The sequence below is a fragment of the Elaeis guineensis genome, chromosome 11, assembly GCF_000442705.2.
Source record: "Elaeis guineensis isolate ETL-2024a chromosome 11, EG11, whole genome shotgun sequence".
NCBI classification, from domain to species: Eukaryota; Viridiplantae; Streptophyta; class Magnoliopsida; order Arecales; family Arecaceae; genus Elaeis; species Elaeis guineensis.
In genome coordinates, this window is record NC_026003.2 from 16,581,445 (window position 1) to 16,599,458 (window position 18,014).

General features: G+C 38.5%; 1 pseudogene; it reads right to left on the reverse strand.

Annotated features, from left to right (window-relative positions):
- Window positions 1–1,844: 1,844 nt before the first annotated feature.
- Window positions 1,845–2,243, reverse strand: LOC109505012 (uncharacterized; annotated as a pseudogene).
- Window positions 2,244–18,014: the final 15,771 nt, after the last annotated feature.

Genomic DNA, 18,014 nt, shown 5'->3' on the forward strand with positions numbered 1-18,014 from the left:
CAGCATGATTTGATCTGATCGATCGGATTTGTTGAATCATATTGTCTGAAGAATTCAAGATAAATTTTCTCTCTCTAAATATTCTCTCTTGATTGATTCTCTCTCTAAAAAGGTAAGTGAATGAAGAAATTTTTTTTAATAGTCCTGATCTGATTCTAATGAAGAACCTTGATCCATGGTTGTCGGACAGTGTACTGGTACTTACCTTGATCAGATCCGATATTTATCAATTTAATTATCCATGATCCCGATCTAGCCATGACTTGATTTGATCATGTTGATTTCATCAATCGAGATATTGGATCAATCGTAATGTTGGATTGTGTCACCTGATCAATTCAAATTGTACCTCATGAATTCTTCTTCTCTGATTTTCTCTCTCCATTTGATTTATGAAATCGATGAAGAAACTCGATCCTATCACTTCTTATCCGATTTGATCTGATAGTCAAACTTTGGTCGTTTAAGTCCTAGTTAGATTTTGATTAGATGAAATTAGATGATCGGACCTAATCTAAATAATTGAAATATGGTATTCGTATTCTTTCTAATTATTGAAATTGATTCTGTATAGGATTGTGGATGTTTGATCATGAGATATCGCAATATGATCTACGAACAGAATTTTGGGAAAAAAATTATAGAATTATGTGAGTTTATTGGAATGCATTCGAGGTAAGTAATGTTTCACTTTTTTAGATTTATTGGCAAATTATAATATATTTTTCTGACATGATTTATAAAACGATGCATGAATTGGATGAATGGTATTTTGTTATGAAAATATCTTATTTGAAATGTTATGATGAAGCATGATTGAACACATTGATTCCATGATGCATTATATTGATTGATTTCGATACTACATGATTATATATTTTATTATCGAAATTAGAATATGAAATATGATTTATGAAGAATTAAGATATAAGAAACATTATGAATTGACAACCTGACTATGTAAAGGACCCTGCCAATGGGGGCATATACGTTGGCAATTGATTTGTCCTGAGGGTTTACGTCGCCAGAGAGACCAGCGACAAACCGTCAGAGAGACCAGCGGTTCGAAGGACTTTGCTGCCAGATGATTCACAGCTCACCGCAAGAAGATACGCGGTGTTATGACCCTGCCACAGGAAAAATGTGGTCATAGCTCATGATTGATGAAAAAAATTTAAGAACGAAAAAAAATTAAAATCTGGAAAGAAACTTGAATTTTCGAAAAAGAAATGAATTTGGCATGAATTATGTTGCATAATTGAAAATTAATTTCGAATTGATGAACTCTATATGCTTATTTTCTATAAATGATTATTTACTTAAATGCCTGATGAAATCTGTTGAAAAGTGATCATTGCTTACTGGGCTGTCTAGCTCATTACCTCTTATTTTACTGTTTTTACAGATGTTGAGGAATTAAGATGATACAAGATATGAATGGAAGAGTGATCAGAACAGAATCTCTATACTTTTATTTTCGGTTGAAAGTCTTATTGAATTTGATGTAAGGCCTATGAATCATTATTGAATTTATTGAGATATTAAAGAAAAAAATTTAGGTCGTTATATTTTAGATTTAAATTGTTGACTAATTATTCCGCTGTTATTTTAGGATAGTATGATAAGATGCCTTGCATACTTATGGGAAGAGTTTTCTATGAGTATGCGGCAGTTGCATGACCCTCGATTCAAAATCTCGGATCGGAGGCATGACAGCTAAAGAAAGCAGCGAAGCTCTTCCCTGGGTTCATCTACCCCATCCTGGGCAAGAGCCATGTTGGGGGGCTATTCTTCCATTTTGACCCAGTTGTTCATCTTTAGAGAAAGAGAGACCCATGTATGTATCATGCTGCAAAGTCCTTAAAGTTGAGGAACTCGAGAGATTCTAAATTGAAGTAGATGAAGGTCCCTTGCATGTGGGTAAAGAAGCTGCTGAAGCTTGATCCCATCACACATTGCCAGCTAGCCCATATATCATATCAAATTCCTGCAACCAAAATTAAGTTTTTGAGAGGAATGGCAACCAAAAGATTTGAAGGACATTAGGCATGAAGTGAAGAAGATTATAGATGAGAAGATGAATAAACATATTAATTATCTTAGACCTTTTTGATGTGAGCAGCGATGCTTCTGCAGTCCAAGACATCGAACAGGTCGAGAGCTTCTGAGGTGGAGGACATGTCATGGAGCTGCATCTTTAGTGGCATGTTGGTGTCTTGGAATGTTGCTTTCCCTTCCAACATTTTCCTTTCTATTCTGTCTAATATTCTTTTCTCTTGTAGAGATATCAAAAGAGTTTTGTGCCTCGAACTTCTAGAGTTGAAATAAACTCAGTTACAACTGACCGTTTTCCCCGGCCACCTCTAGAAAATAACAATAGCGTTTATGATTTTTTTCTGTTTGTAACTTGCCTGCAATCACTGATTACTCTGACCCTATCATCATCACTTCTCCATGACAAAGTAGGAGTACCAAATAGAACTGGATCTTTCTTGAGCCTAAGAAGATGGAAGAATAGGCAATCCCTTTCCACCTGCAACTGCTGCACTATGCTCGACACCATCGTCGTTAGTGTCGCTCTCAACTGCTTCGTCTCTTGCGTTATCTACAACGTCAGCTGACTCGCCACCCCCACCTCCATCTCCCTCATCTTTGCCATCACCCTCTCCCATGACCATGACGCCAATGCCACCTGCATCGTCACCATGGTTAAGCACAAGAAGCTCGTGATCTGCCTTTAGGGCACCACCTACCGTGAACCCTTCATTCTCCGCTTCATTCTCTTTGCCAAGCTTAGTGATCGCAGTGCTGAGATGATCAACGCCAAGTAGAGCATGTTCCACAGGTTGATGATGAGTGGTTGAGATGCAAGATGGTTTCTTTCAAGGATCGACTACTTGATGGCTTCTCACTATTTATTTGCCAAGCTAGATTATTTATTCTAATGCTCTGATAGATCACAAGTATTAGGCAACACTAATACCCTTAAATATGAATAGGACAATATCTTCAAGATTTGATAATAGCGAAGTGATATTCACTGCTCAACCACTTGGCCTTTTTTAATTTTAATAAAGGAAATGGAGGGGGTAAGCCCCTTGACATGCTTTATTTTTCGTTTATGTTATTGATATCAGTAAAGTGAAAGATCTATTTTGATAATATCCCTCCAAGGACTCCATAGACTTGGTGAATGAGTTAGAGAGGCTGGCATAAAACTTGAGGACGTCTGGATGTTTTTGTTGAGCTCTCAGATTAGGCCCGCATCCCGACTGAGGTTGTTGGGATTCTCAACTCATGATTGTTTTGGTTGATCTCATTGAGCAACAATCTATTCTGATCTAAGATGCTATTGAGCTGGACAAAGTATTTTTGAAAGGCCCAGAATACTTTATTGCCTATTTTAAGACTCATTTTTTTTATGAATAAAAAATTTATCTAATAATTTATATTTTTATAGATAAATATTTTTCAAATAACATTTAAATAAAAAAATAATCTACTCATATTCTTTTATACTTGAAAAAATGACTTCAAAATTTGTTACCCCTATTTTTTTGTATTACTATTTTTCAAAGTAAGTTGCTAAAATTTATCCATATTTTTCATGATATCCTTTATACTTTTTAGATCTGAAAAAAAGTAGATGACTAAGTTATTAGGCATTGAATGATGGAGGTATTGAAAATAAAGATGGGATATTTTAGGAATAAAATTAAATACCTACTTTATTGGTTGATGAAAAAATGATTTAGTCATTTTTAGGTGGATAAGATTTTTTTTTGTATTTTATAGATAAATACTATCCATAGAAAATAACTTATATATTTTAAAAAATATAAAAATATGAAAAAATTGATCAATAAAAAAATTGATCAATTTTTTTATAATATTTATGCATAAAAGAATAGATCTTTAAGCTTTTTTTTAGCATGTGCAAAGATGGGTGGGGAAGAGCGGAAAGAAGGATAGTATTGAAATTTCAATGTGGGGGGAGATGGGATATGGACCAGCAATTAAAGCAATATTTGTCCTCTAGACCAGCAATTTAATTGCCAATCAATGGTGGGCTTTTCATCACAATAAAGCGCGCAGAGGGATTGGCACTTGCTAAAGTAACTTGTTGTGTTGTCCCTCCTCATACGAAGCCCACAACATTGAAATAAAATGAAGGGAGGAAGAGACCTAAGTGGATCATGATTTCAGTCCCAAGGGGTTTTAGGACAACAGAGTCCTCTATAGTGCAAGAAAATAAAGCTGATAGCATAGGGAGGAATAAGAAAAAAAATTAGAAAAAATGATGTTACTTCTTCAGATGATCGGATAACTGATTTTATCTTGATTTTAATAAAATTTTAATATATTATTCTAGACATTGAGAGCTTCAAGTTGAATAGTTTTGATTTTAAAATTTTTTTTCATTAATTATTTCAAGTATCCACACATGATGAGATCTGTCCTCTATTTTTATTTATTATTAAAATCTATCTTATTAGTGATGATTATTTTTATTGTAGAAGCCAAAATTTAATCTTGATGACATATTTATATAGCCTCTTATTGTCTAAAGAAGATATGCAGTAATTTCATTATTCTAAATAATGAAAGATTCACATCAAAATAATTTCCATATTAAAATTGTGGTACCTCCTTTTTGTGGGTTGGTTGATTATTTTTGCTTATTAATTGCCTAAGGAGATCGTAGAGATTATTATTGCTCAATGATATCTCATTTAATTGCATAAAGAGGGAAAAAAGAATTTTGGTATTATTGTTTCTTGATTCCAATTTTTTTTAACGAAGTGGTGTCAGATCCAGGTCATTACTAGTTGAATTTTCTTGTATTGATTAAATGAAAAAATATGTGGATGGAAGTATGGTTAAACTTACGTCTTTTAATTACTCAATTTGGAAGCTCTGAGTAGAAGATTTATTATTCTACCAAAATTTATATGATTTGATTGAAGGGGATAGTGCCAAACCAAGTCAGAAAACTCAGTAAGAGTGGGAAAAAATAAATAAAAAGACAATTAGGTTGATCAAATAATAGATAGATGATAATATCTTTCATAATATTACCATGAGAGTAATGCCCATAGTTTATGAAAGAAATTAGAGAGTCTTGATGAGTGAAAAACTACATTAAATAAGGCATTCATAATCAGAAAGCTTGCGAATATAAAGTATAAGGAGGGATATTCAGTTATTGAGCATTTGAGTAGATTTTAGGATGTAGTAAATCAGTTGGCTACTATGAAAATGATGCTAGATGATGAGTTGCAAACATTGTTGTTGCTCAGTTCTTTGTTTGGCAATTAAGAAACTTTAGTTATATCATTCAATCGTTTATATAACTACTAATAGTATAATAACATTAGGAATGATAAATGATAGTATGCTTGATAAGAAAATCAAAAGAAGAGAACAAGATATGACTATACAATTAGAAGTATTGGTTACAGAAAGATGGGAGAGGAGTAGAATATGAAACTCGCAAAATTTTAATAACCATAATGAGTCAAAAAAATGTCCAAATATAAAAAAGAGATGAAATATTTTTATTGTGGTGAGCCAGGATATATCAAAAGGGAGTGCAAAAAATTTAAAAGAAAACAATCAAGAGAGAGAGGTGAAGAAAAGAAGGAAGAAAATGATACAGTAGTAGTTGCATATGATATTGATGTTGCCATTATTTGTGATGATGATGTTGTGAACCTTATATATCATGATTATACTTGGGTTATTGACTCGAGTGCCTAATTTTCATGTTACTTCTCAACATGACATCTTCATATTTTACACTAGCATTGATTTTGATAGTGTCAGGACCAAAACTGAAGTAATTTGGATTGTCGGTGTAGGAGATATTTGCTTAAAAATCAGAATTGGATGTCACTAGTGTTGAAAAATGTGAGACATATTTTACATATCTATCTCTATTTGATTTCTTTTAGAATACTTGATGATGAAGGTTACCATTGCTACTTTAATAAAGAAAAATAAAAGCTTACCAAAGGTTCTCTAGTGGTAGTAGGAGGAAAAAAAATCAAGCATACTTTATATGATGCAAGTAAAATTATGTAAGGCGAAGGTAAATAGGCTCAAGATTCCTTTATTAAATTATGGTATAAACGGCTTGGCCATATAGTGAGAAGAAACTTGACATCCTTGCTAGAAAGAAACTGCTTCCTATGTTGACCCAAGGAATGATTTTGATGATTATTGTTGGTGCAGAATTTCGCCGACGTCGGAGAAGCTAGAGTCGAGGGGATCGCGGCTGCCGTCAGGACCTGCAAGAAAAGTCTAAATCGGAGTTGGAGGTGCTCCGACAAGATCCTCTGACGCTCAAGTCAGTACTCTGCCTCAACAGAAATGGAGCACTCGAATGAGATTTTAGCAGAGTTTCGAGATAGAGTTTAGAGCTTAGAGAAAAACGTATCTGGAAGTCCCTTTTATAGACGGAAGAGCGTAACTGATTGACAGTGATGTCCGTAACTGCCTGGTAGTGGGCCGTTTGGGGCCACGCGGAGTTTGTTATGGAGAGTAGTGGCGTCAGTGGGCCGTTCGGGGCCACGTGGAATCTGTTATGGAGAGTGGAGTGGTATCCATTATCGCGACTTGCCAGAGAGTGGTGGAGCCACGTGAAATCTGTTACGGAGGGTGGAGTGGGGTAGTGTTCGTTGTCGCGACTTGCCAGAGAGTTCGGACTGGACGGCTGAAGCTCGACTGGGATGTCTGATGGAGCAGAATGGCTCTCTGTCTCAGCAATCTAAAAGAGGCTCGGATGTTTTCGAGGTTGCTGATGAGTCCACTGTTGTCGGATGCTTTGGGCGCTGATGCTGCAGGCGGAAGTTATCTACTGTAGAAGCTCGGACGAAGATTTTCTGTTGGAGAAGTCTGGCAGGAGTCCGATTGCTAGAGAAGTTTGTCTGAAATTTATCTGATGTAGAAGCCTGTCTGAAGACTGTCCACTGGAGAGGTCCGATTTCATGAGGAATCCAGCAGAATGTCGACCGATAGTGGAGTTCGGAAGGCGTTGCGAAAGTTCGTTCGCTGGAGGAGTCTTGAGGACACTGTGGAAGGTCGACCGCTGGGGGAGTCCGGATTGTATTATGGAAGCTCGGACAGTTGGGGGAGTTCCGAAAGACGCCGCACAAGGTCGGAAGCCGGAAGAGCCCTGGGAGGGTCGGCCTCTTACGAACTTCGGCTGGATTATTTTATACCCAACACCAGTCCCCCTACTTCCGAGTTCGGGTTCCGAATGAAGGAAGTATAGAAAAATTTTCACAACCGAAGTTGCCTTCCTCGATTTTCGTACTCGATTGTTTTTAGATATTTTGGCGTTTGGTGCGTTGGTGCTGTAGTCTTTTCAAATCGAGGCGACCCAAAAAGATTTTTTCGAAATTCTCGCTGGAGTGTTGCTCTAGGTACGGCGCAATAATGATTCTGTCAGTTGTCAGCCACCTTCAGTCGCCTGCCATGATGAGTGAGACATGCGGCGGTTGTAGATTGGCCAGAGGAGATCTGCAATCATTATTGCGTCGGACCCCATCGCCTACTTAAACCTGCTCCCTTCCTTCAGGGGTTTCACTTTGCCTGAGAATTCTGTTGGTGTCCTTCTTTTTCCTCGAGAACTTCGTCTTCCTCCAGCGTGTCCCTCTCAGTTTTAGGCACTCTTCGGGTCGACCCCCATCACCCTTACTGCCTTCCTGCATCTTTCGGACCAGCTTAGGTTAGTTCTGGTACTCCTCTCTTTCTTGTTCTTCTTCTATTTTTTGTCCTTCACATTCTGCTTGTTCGATTTTTTGCGAGCGCCCTATTTCTTATTTTTTCCAATTTTTTCGAGATTTTTTAGGGTTTTCACTTGATTCAAAATGTCCTCCAACACTTCCTCCTCTAGCAGTTCTAGGAGTTCGTCCGTTCCAGCCCCCCAAAATCTTAGTTCTGTAGATGAACCTCGTCCGATCTTTGTACCAGATACCATCCCCAGCTCTCTGACTCCGGAGGAACTCTCACTGATTAGGATTCAGTACGGGGTTCCTCCAGAGTACGAGCTGGAGCTTCTCGGGCCGACTGGCTGGGCTAGCGCCCCTCCCCCCGACTGCTTCTGTTTATACTAAGAAGCTTTCCGCATCGGGCTTCGACTTTCACTTCCACCTTTTGTCGTCACTCTGTTTCTAAACTATGCCGATCTTCTTTTATTGCAGATATGGATGCAGAAGCGGCTCGGATATTAGCCAAGGATCTCAAGGCCAACAAGAAGAAAGGTGCTGCAACTTCTGGGTCGGCGAAGAAGGCAAGGGTAGAAGAGACAGACCCGGTCATGCTTGCCCAGGCGGCCATTACCGTTGACACCCCTTCCGACATCGAGCTTCACCTTGATCGCCCAGAGCCCGTGCTTGTGGTACATCTTCGATCGTGAGTACTTCTCGATCCCACGGATGAGCTCGGCTTGAAGAAGAAGTTGAGAACTTAAAGCAATCCCTGACAATAGCTGAAATCGAGAGTCTGAAGTCTGAAGAAGCCGAGCTTTCTTAGAGCTTTTTTATCTTTTATTCTATGTATTCTTTTCTTTTCTGGTTGTTTCTTTTTTTTTTTGTTGGCCTTCAAAGGCTTTTGTAATGCATTATTTACTAATGAAATAAAATAAAATTTTCTCATCACCTTGTATAATATTGCTCTGTGTTGTCGTTTACCAAACCTCTCTTGTCTTTTGTCTTGTTCGATGTTGATGTTGTTTGAAGGTTCCTGGTCATCGTTGTATTGGCTCACCCTTTTTGTTCATGACCACAGGTCTTTTCGAGGCCATTCGAGTTTAACGCTTTTCAGTGTTCGAACTTGGGGCCCGAACTTCTCGTTACTTTGAGGAAGTCTATTTTCTCTTGCTGGTGTTGGGCTCCCCCTTAGAGACTAAAAATTTTTGACAAGGGTTTTCTTCCTCGTTGAGATGAGGTCCCTTGAGTCTTGGCTGTAGTTCATTTTTCTTTTCTTATCTCTGGTGTAGCTCGTCGCTTTTTCTTTTTTTTCTCTCCCTTTCTTTATGTTTGGGCGAGGATTTTTTCTCTGCTCCTAACGGGATTGTAGGGGTGTAGAGGAGCTGCTGAGGGGCTTTTCTCCTCATCCGGTCTCAAACGATCAGATCTTCATTTGTGTCAGGACGAGGTTCTCCTCCTGTTTCCGACACAATCAATTTCAGTTCATGTTAAGATGAGGTCTTCCTCCTGTTCCTAATAGGGCTGCAGGGGCACGTAAGGGCCGTTGCAAGGGTCTCTCCCCCCATCCGGTCTCTAAATAATCAGGCCTTCGACCTTGCTTATGTTAGGACAAGGTTCTCCTCCTGTTCCTAACATGACTGTGGGGGTGCATAAGGGCCGTTGCAAGGGCCTCTCCCCCCATCCGGTCTCTAAATAATCAGACTTTCGACTTTGCTCATATTAGGACAAGGTTCTCCTCCTGTTCCTAACATGGCTGTGGGGACGCATAAGGGCCGTTGCAAGGGCCTCTCCCCCCATCTGGTCTCTAAATAATCGGATCTTCGACCTTGCTCATGTTAGGATGAGGTTCTCCTCATGTTCCTAACATGGCTGTGGAGGTGCATAAGGACCGTTGCAAGGGCCTCTCCCCCCATCCGATCTCTAAATAATCGGACCTTTGTTTGTGTCAGGATGAGGTCCTCCTCTTGTTCCTGACACTCGTAATTTCGATTGTCTAAAGGAGCTACTCCCTGTTGTTGCAAGCTCATGCCAAAAAAAAAGATATGCAAATATGAAACTTTTATTTAAAGCAAAGTTATCGGTAATACATTCGTAGATTTTTCGAATCCCATAGTCGCGGAAGGCCTGCTCCCCATCGAGGTCCTCCAGAGATGGTGTTGATGATCCCGATTGGAGGCTGATCTTCAGGCTGTTCCTCCCTCCTTGGCGGCTCCGATTGTGGTAGGGCCCTCGGTTGATCTTCCCTACCTTTAGGCCGGCATCGAATGAATCTGTCGAGCCGACCTCATCTGATGAGCTCCTCAATCTCATCTCGGAGCTGAATACACTCCTCCGTGTCATGGCCGTGGTCATGATGATAGAGGCAGAACTTGTTAGGATTGCACTTCTCGGGGTGTGTGCGCATCCTTTCCGGCCTTGGCAGCTGCTCCCTGACCTCCATCAGCACTTGGGCTTTTGGAGCACTGAGAGGGGCGTAGCTGTGGAATCTTCCTGGGGGAGAGCTCTACCGAACTCTGCGGTCCGAGCTCCTCTGCCTACGAGCTCAGGAAGGAGTTCGGACACGCTTGTGTCCGGAAGGAGTTCGAGAACATGGCCAAGCTTCACTCGGCCCTTTTTCAGCTGTGGACTTGCTGGAGTCACCCGCCTGCCGCTCCTTCACCCGCCTGCCGCTCCTTCGCGGCCTCCTCATCCTTCAGCTTGAAGGCTTCCTCTGCTCGAGCATATCCTTCGGCCCAAGCCAGCAAATTAGCGAAGTCCCTGGGATACTTCTTTTCTAGAAAAAATAAAAGATCATTCTTTTGAAGACCGCTCTTCAGGATGGCCATTGCGACTGATTGGTCCAAGTTTCGGACCTCCAATGCGGCGGCGTTAAAATGGTTGACGTAAGTTTGGATGGATTCTCCCTCCTTCTGCTTGATGTTGATGAGGGACTCCGAACCTCTCCGGAGATGCCAGCTGCTGACGAAATGAGCAGCGAACTGCTGGCTCATCTGATCAAAGAAGAAGATAGTACCCGGCTTCAGTGTTGAGTACCAATTTCTTGCTGCTCCCTTCAAGGTGGATGGAAAAGCTCGGTACAGAATGACGTCTGGCACGCCATGGAGCAGCATCATTGTCTGGAAGGCCTCCAGGTGGTCAACTGGATCCGAGGTCCCGTCGTAGCTCTCGAATTGGGGGAGCTTGAAGTTTGGCGGGATTGGTTCCTGCATAATCATTTGAGAAAAAGGAGGGTTAGTACAAATATCTTCACCGTAAGCAGGGGGAGCATGGCGAAGGTCCTCGATCCGTCGGTTCATCTCTTGAATCCTTTGATCCAGGAGATCCTTCCGACTGTGAGTCTCGAGGGTCTTCTGGTAGAACAGAGGTAGGGACCCTCTAGGGGTGGAATCATGATCGGACGGAGGGCTCTCCTCCTTTTGCTTCCCCTTTTCGAAAAAGATAGGGCGACTGGCCCAAGTGGCCCGCCCGATCATCGGATTCTGAAACTTCGATGATGCTCTTTCCAGCCGCACAGATGCCTGCGGCTGCTGCTGCATGGCCTGCACTACTTCGGTGAGGCCCATAACCTGCTGAACCAGCAAGTTAAACTGCTCCATGCCAACTGCCGTTATCGAAGGAGGAGGAGCCTGGAAAACTGAAGATGAGGTCGGAGCTTGCGGATCTCCTTGAGATCTGGCCACGGAGGTCGTAGATCACCTGATGGATGCCTTTCGGGGAGACATCAGGTGGGGATCTGACAGGAGAAGAGGAAGATGTCGAAAAAGATGATCGGAGACAGTCTCATTGAGTGCTCCTTTAAGAACAAGGGTCCTGCGAAGACACAGCCCCTTCCTCTAACATCAATTATGTTGGCGCAGAATTTCGCCGACGTCGGAGAAGCTGGAGTCGAGGGGATCGCGACTGTCACTGGGACCTGCAAGGGAAGTCTAAACCGGAGTTGGGGGTGCTCCGACAAGACCCTCCGATGCTTAAGTCAGTACTCTGTCTCAACAGAAATGGAGCACTCGAATGGAATTTTAGCAGAGTTTCGAGATAAAGTTTAGAGCTTAGAGAAAAACGTATCTGGAAGTCCCTTTTATAGACGGGAGAGCATTACTGATTGACAGCATCGTTTGTAACTACCTGGTAGTGGGCCGTTCGGGGCCACGTGGAGTTTGTTATGGAGAGTAGTGGCGTCAATGGGCCGTTCGGGGCCACATGGAATCTGTTATGGAGAGTGGAGTGGTGTCCGTTGTCGCGACTTGCCAGAGAGTGGTGGAGCCACATGGAATCTGTTACGGAGGGTAGAGTGGGGTAGTATCCATTGTCGTGACTTGCCAGAGAGTTCGGGCTGGACGGTTGAAGCTCGGCTGGGACGTCTGATGGAGCGGAATGGCTCTCTGTCTCAGCAATCTAAGAGAGGCTCGGATGTTTCTGAGGTTGCTGATGAGTCTACTGTTGTCGGATGCCTTGGGCACTGATGCTGCAGGCGGAAGTCATCTGCTGTAGAAGCTCGGATGGGGACTTTCTGTTGGAGAAGTTCGACAGGAGTCCGATTGCTAGAGAAGTCCATCTGAAATTTATCTGATGTAGAAGCCCGTCTGAAGACTATCCACTGGAGAGATCTAGTTTCACGAGGAATCCAGCAGAAGGTCGACCGATAGTGGAGTTCGAAAGACGTTGCGAAAGTTCATCCGCTGGAGGAGTCTTGAGGACACTGTGGAAGGTTGACCGCTAAAGGAATCTGGAACTCAATTCTATTGTAGAAGTTCGAACGGAGTCCAGTTCTTGTAGGAGTCCGGAAGGAGGCCGCTTACTGCAGAAGCTCGGATGAAGATTGGTTGCCGTGGAAGCTCAGGTGGAGACTTCTTATTGTAGAAGCTCGGATGAAGTCCGCTTGCAATAGAAGTTCAGAGTAGAGATCCGGCTTGTGTAGCCCGTCCGTTGTGAAAGTTCGTCTGGGATCCACCTGCTGTAGAAGTTCGAATGGAGTCTGACTCTTATAGGAGCTCGGATGAAATTCGAAAGACGATCGACCACTGTAGAAACTTGGATGGAGTCTGGTTACTGTAGAAGTCCTGCTGCTGGAGAAGCTCGATCATTGATGAAGTTCGAAAGAAGTTCGAAGTAAAGTCGATCGTGGTAGGAAGAGGTCTGGAAGAGATTCGGAGAATAGTCGATCACTGTAGAAAATCGGCTGATAGTGAAGCTCAGAGAGCATTTGGAGCAGTCTGATCGATGAATGGAGGAGCTCATTATTGAAGAAGTCCGAATGGCACGATAAAAGTTCGTCCGTTGAAGGAATCTGGAGGACACTGTGGAAAGTCGACCGCTGGGGGAGTCCGGATTGTATTATGGAAGCTCGGACAGTCGAAGGAGTTCAGAAAGATGCCGCACAAGGTCGGAAGCCAGAAGAATCCTGGGAGGGTCGGCCTCTTATGAACTTCGGTTGGGATTATTTTATACACAATAATTATATAATATTAAAATATAAAAAGAGACTAATATCTTTGAAGCTTAGTTAAGAATATTTTTGTAGGAAGTAAACCCTTATGATATACTTTGAAATCATTTAGAAACACTTGAAAAACTTTGGAATCAAGAAAAATCAAGTTTGGATAGAAATTAAATAAAAAAGGCTGAGTGGAGGACTTCGAGTCAACTCCAGCATGTTTCGAGTTGACTCTGACACAAGCAGGTTGTGGTACGCAAGGCTGGTATACTTTTGAGCCGATTCCAAAATATTTTGAGCCGACTTGATTTACAGGACAGAGAGTTATTTTTTGCACACTGAGATCGAGAATATTTCGAGTTGACTCATGCTGAATCTGAGCCGACTCATGGACTATTCGAGTCGACTCGACTGTTTTTGACAGCCATAACAGATTGTACAGAATCTGTTGGAGAAGCATCCAAAACTCATTCAAATGACTGAAATCCATCCCCAACATTTAGAAATGGCTAGTTTTTGAATTCAAATTACTTTAAATAGAAAGGAGAGTTATTTTAATGAAGGAGAAGCCTAATTGACTACAAGAATAGTTTATTTAAGGAAAATAGTCTATTTTTAACCTCTAATGCCTTGAAGAGTGTTTTCCACCTCCTAACCTGAGAGTTCTTGAATCTTTGAGAGGCTAATTATCAAGAGAAGAGAGAGAATTCTCGTGCGAAGCATTCAAGCGATCTTCAAGCTGCATTCAAAGTATTTTATTTACTCTTTTGAGGAGCTTTATAATTTTTGTTCTTGTTGAAATCTGCTGTAACAAGTTTTAAGAGATTGAAACTTGGAGAATAGGTGTAATCCAAGCTTGAAAATTAGGTTGTGAGCCTAGAGAAAGGCTTGTAAGGTTATGGTTGGTGAGTTCGAAAAATCAATTGGATTTATTTGTGATTCCAACTAAAATAAATTAACGCACTATAATCAGCAGATTATAGTAAAAATTCTCAAGTAGAGCTGGGGAGTAGATATAGGTGCTTAGAGTACATCGAACTACTATAAAATCTCTTATATGTATGTAGGTTACTTATCTTTACTTGCTTTACTTATTGTTTAGTATTTACTAATTTATTTTTGCAGCTATTCACTGTATCTTCTTAGGTTATTTTAAAAAATCAGCACATACTCACTTAAATCTTTGAAAATCCAATTCACCCCCCCTCTTGGGTTGTCTAACTGGACAACAAGTGGTATTAAGCTTGATTTTTAGTTAATTTTAATTTAAAGATCAATGACAACTCATTTGGAAGTTTCACTTATCGAGAGGCAATCTACTAGTAGGCCACTTCTTTTTTATAGTTCTAACTATACCTATTGGAAAGCATGCATGTGTATCTTTATCCAAATACTTGATTATGATCTATGAAGCATCACAATCAATGGCTCTCACACACCTATGATTATTGTCAATGGCATTGCTTCTCCCAAGCCAGAGAGTAATTGGGATAAAGTGGATAAAAGGTTGATCCAATTAAATGCCAAGGCAATGAATATCTTGTATTATGCTTTAGATGCGAATGAGTTTAACCGCACTCTACTTACGACTCAGCAAAAGAGATATGGGATAGACTCGAAGTAGTGCATGAAGGTACAAGCCAAGTTAAAGAATCTAAAATTAACATGTTTATGCACAAATATGAGTTATTTAGAATGGAATCGAATGAATCTATTACTAATATATTTACTTATTTTTCAAATATTATAAATGATCTCAAAAGTCTTGAAAAATTATATTCTAACAATGAGCTTGTGAGAAAAATTCTTAGGTGTTTGCTAAGATCATGGGAAGCCAAGGTGACCACCATTCAAAAAGCAAAAGATCTCAATATCCTGCCCCTAGAAGAGCTACTTGGATTGTTGATGACTCATGAGTTTGCAATGAAGCAACACAATGATGATGAAGTTAAAAAAAAGAGAATTATTGCCCTCAAATCTACGACAGAAGAAAAGGAGGATGATGACTCATCGGAAGAAGATGTTAATGATGAGAATATGACATTAATTACTAAAAAAATTAAAAAAATTTTGAAGAGAAAAAGGTAAAGCTACAAGAAGAAATCAATAGCCAAGGGAGAATCGAGCAAGGACAAGGACAAAGAAAGAGATAATTAGCCCATTTACTATGAATGTAAGAAAATCGGGCATTTTAAAGTCGATTGTCAAAACTTTAAGAAGAACTCCAAGAAGACAAAGAAGAAAGCTATGGTTGTAACATGGAGTAATAGTGATGACTCTAGCACTGATGATGAAAATCAAAATTTTGCTAACTTGTATCTCATGATATAAGAGAATGAGGTATAATTTGAACATGTGTTGGACTTTACTTTTGATGAACTTCAAGATGCATTCCATGAGTTGTTTGATGAATTTAAGAAAGTTAGTTTGAAAAACAAAGATTTAAAACTGAAAAATTAAGCTTTGTTAAAAGAAAAAGAAGATATTTTACAAAACAACCAGGCTTTATTAGAAGAAAATGAATCACTAAAGAAAGAATTAAAAAAATGTTAATCCTTTGGTTAAAAAGTTTACTTGTAGTTCTGAAAAACTTTATATGATTTTAAGTAATCAAAAAAGTGATTTTTGATAGAGCCGGTCTTGGTTTTAATCCAAACAATAAACAAAAATTTTTAAAAAATTTCTTTACAAGTTCATCTTCAAATATTACTATAAATGTTATATGTTTTTGCTATAGTAGAGTTGGCTTATTCCTATAATTTTAGAAAATTGAATGGTAAACTTGTTAGAAAAGTTTGAATTCCAAAGGAAACCTTGGTTACTAACTCTAAAGGATCCAAAAAAATTTGGGTATCTAAATCTGCTATTTGACTATTTTGTAGGAGTGTTTTGCAGTCCATGGATTGAAAAGAAGATGGTATCTTGATAGTGGCTATTTAAGACATATGACGGATGATAAAAATTAGTTTATTACTCTTGAAAGAAAAAAAGAGTAGTAACATTTGGCAATGATTGAAAAGAAAAGATTATTGATATTGATAAAATATATATTATTCTCTCTATATCTATTGATAATATTTTATTAGTTGATGGATTGAAACATAATTTGCTTAGCATAAGTCAATTATGCGATAAAAGATTTAAAATTACTTTTGAATTTTTTTATGCATTGTTTCTAGTCCTTTTGACGATGGTGCAAAATTCATTGGATATAGAGGTGACAACATCTACATGATTGATCTTGATAAGATTGCCATGAAGAGTGGTCAATGCCTTATAGCAATGGATATCAAAATTAAAGGATCTAGTTAGTTGTGGCATCGTAGACTAGGACATATAAGTATGAATACTATTTCAAAGTTGATTGTAAAAGATTTAGTTAAAGATTTATTAAAACTAAATTTTGAAAAAGATCAGATTTGTGAGGCATGTTAATATGGAAAACAAATTAAGAGATCTTTCAAATCTAAAAATATGGTTTCAACTTTAGACCCTTAGAATTGATTCACATAGACTTATTTGGACCTACTAGGACTGCAAGTCTAGGTAGAAAAAGATATGGACTTGTGATTATAAATAATTTTTATGATTTATATGGATTCTATTTTTAGCACATAAAGATGAAATTTTTTTATATTTTCAAGATTTTATCAAAAAATTTTGAATGAAAAGAGTTTAATAATTGTTTGTATTCGAAGTGATCACGATACCAAATTTAAAAATTAAAGTTTTAAAAATTTTTATAATAAAAATAAAGTTAAATATAATTTTTTTGCATCAAGAATACCTCAACAAAATAGAGTTGTTAAAAGAAAAAAATAAATTTTGAAAGAAATAATCCATACCATAGAGTTGTTAAAAGAAAAAATCAAACTTTGAAAGAAATGATCCATACCATACTATATGAAGGGAGTCTCCCAAAGTATTTTTTAGGCTAAAGCTATTAACACCACATGTTATATTTTAAATCAAATTTTAATTCGATCGATTTTAACGAAGACCTCCTATGAGCTTTGAAAAGGTAGAAAACCTAATATTAGTTACTTTTATATTTTTGGTTGTTGATGTTTTATATTAAATAATGGTAAAAATAACTTAGATAAATTTGATGTTAAATTAAATGAAGATATTTTTATAGAATACTCTTTATCTAATAAAGCTTATAGAGTCTTCAACAACTACACTTAGATTGTTGAAGAATCTATACATATTGTATTTGATGAAATTAATTATTTATTTTCAAAAAAAAAGATTTTAGTGATGATGATGCAGGAATTATAGAAAAAGAGATGAAGAAACTCAACTTGGGAGATAATGTAAATCAAAATGAAGATGAAGTCAAAGATGATGAACAAGAGAATAACTTTGAAGAAAATATCAACAAAGAGCATGATGACTTATCGAAGGAGTGGAAGTTCATACGTAATTATCCAAAGGAACTTTCATTGGTGAACCTTCACAAGGGGTAAGAACAAGATTTACTTTTAAAGGTATCCATGATCATCCTATTTTTGTTTCTCAAATTGAACTCAAATGCATAGAGGAAGCTCAAAATGATGTAAATTGGATACTTGCTATGTAAGAGGAGTTGAATCAATTTGAGAGAAACAAAATTTGGATCTTAATTAGTAGGCCAATTGACCATCCAATAATAGAAATAAAATAGATATTTAGAAATAAATTGGATGAAAATGATAATGTCATTAAAAATAAAATTAGATTAGTTATAAAAAAATATAATAAAAAAAATTGATTTTTATGAGACTTATGCTCCTGTAGCTAGATTAGAAGCTATAAAATTATTACTTATATTTGCTTGTTACATGAATTTCAAATTATATCAAATGGATGTTAAAAGTACTTTTTTT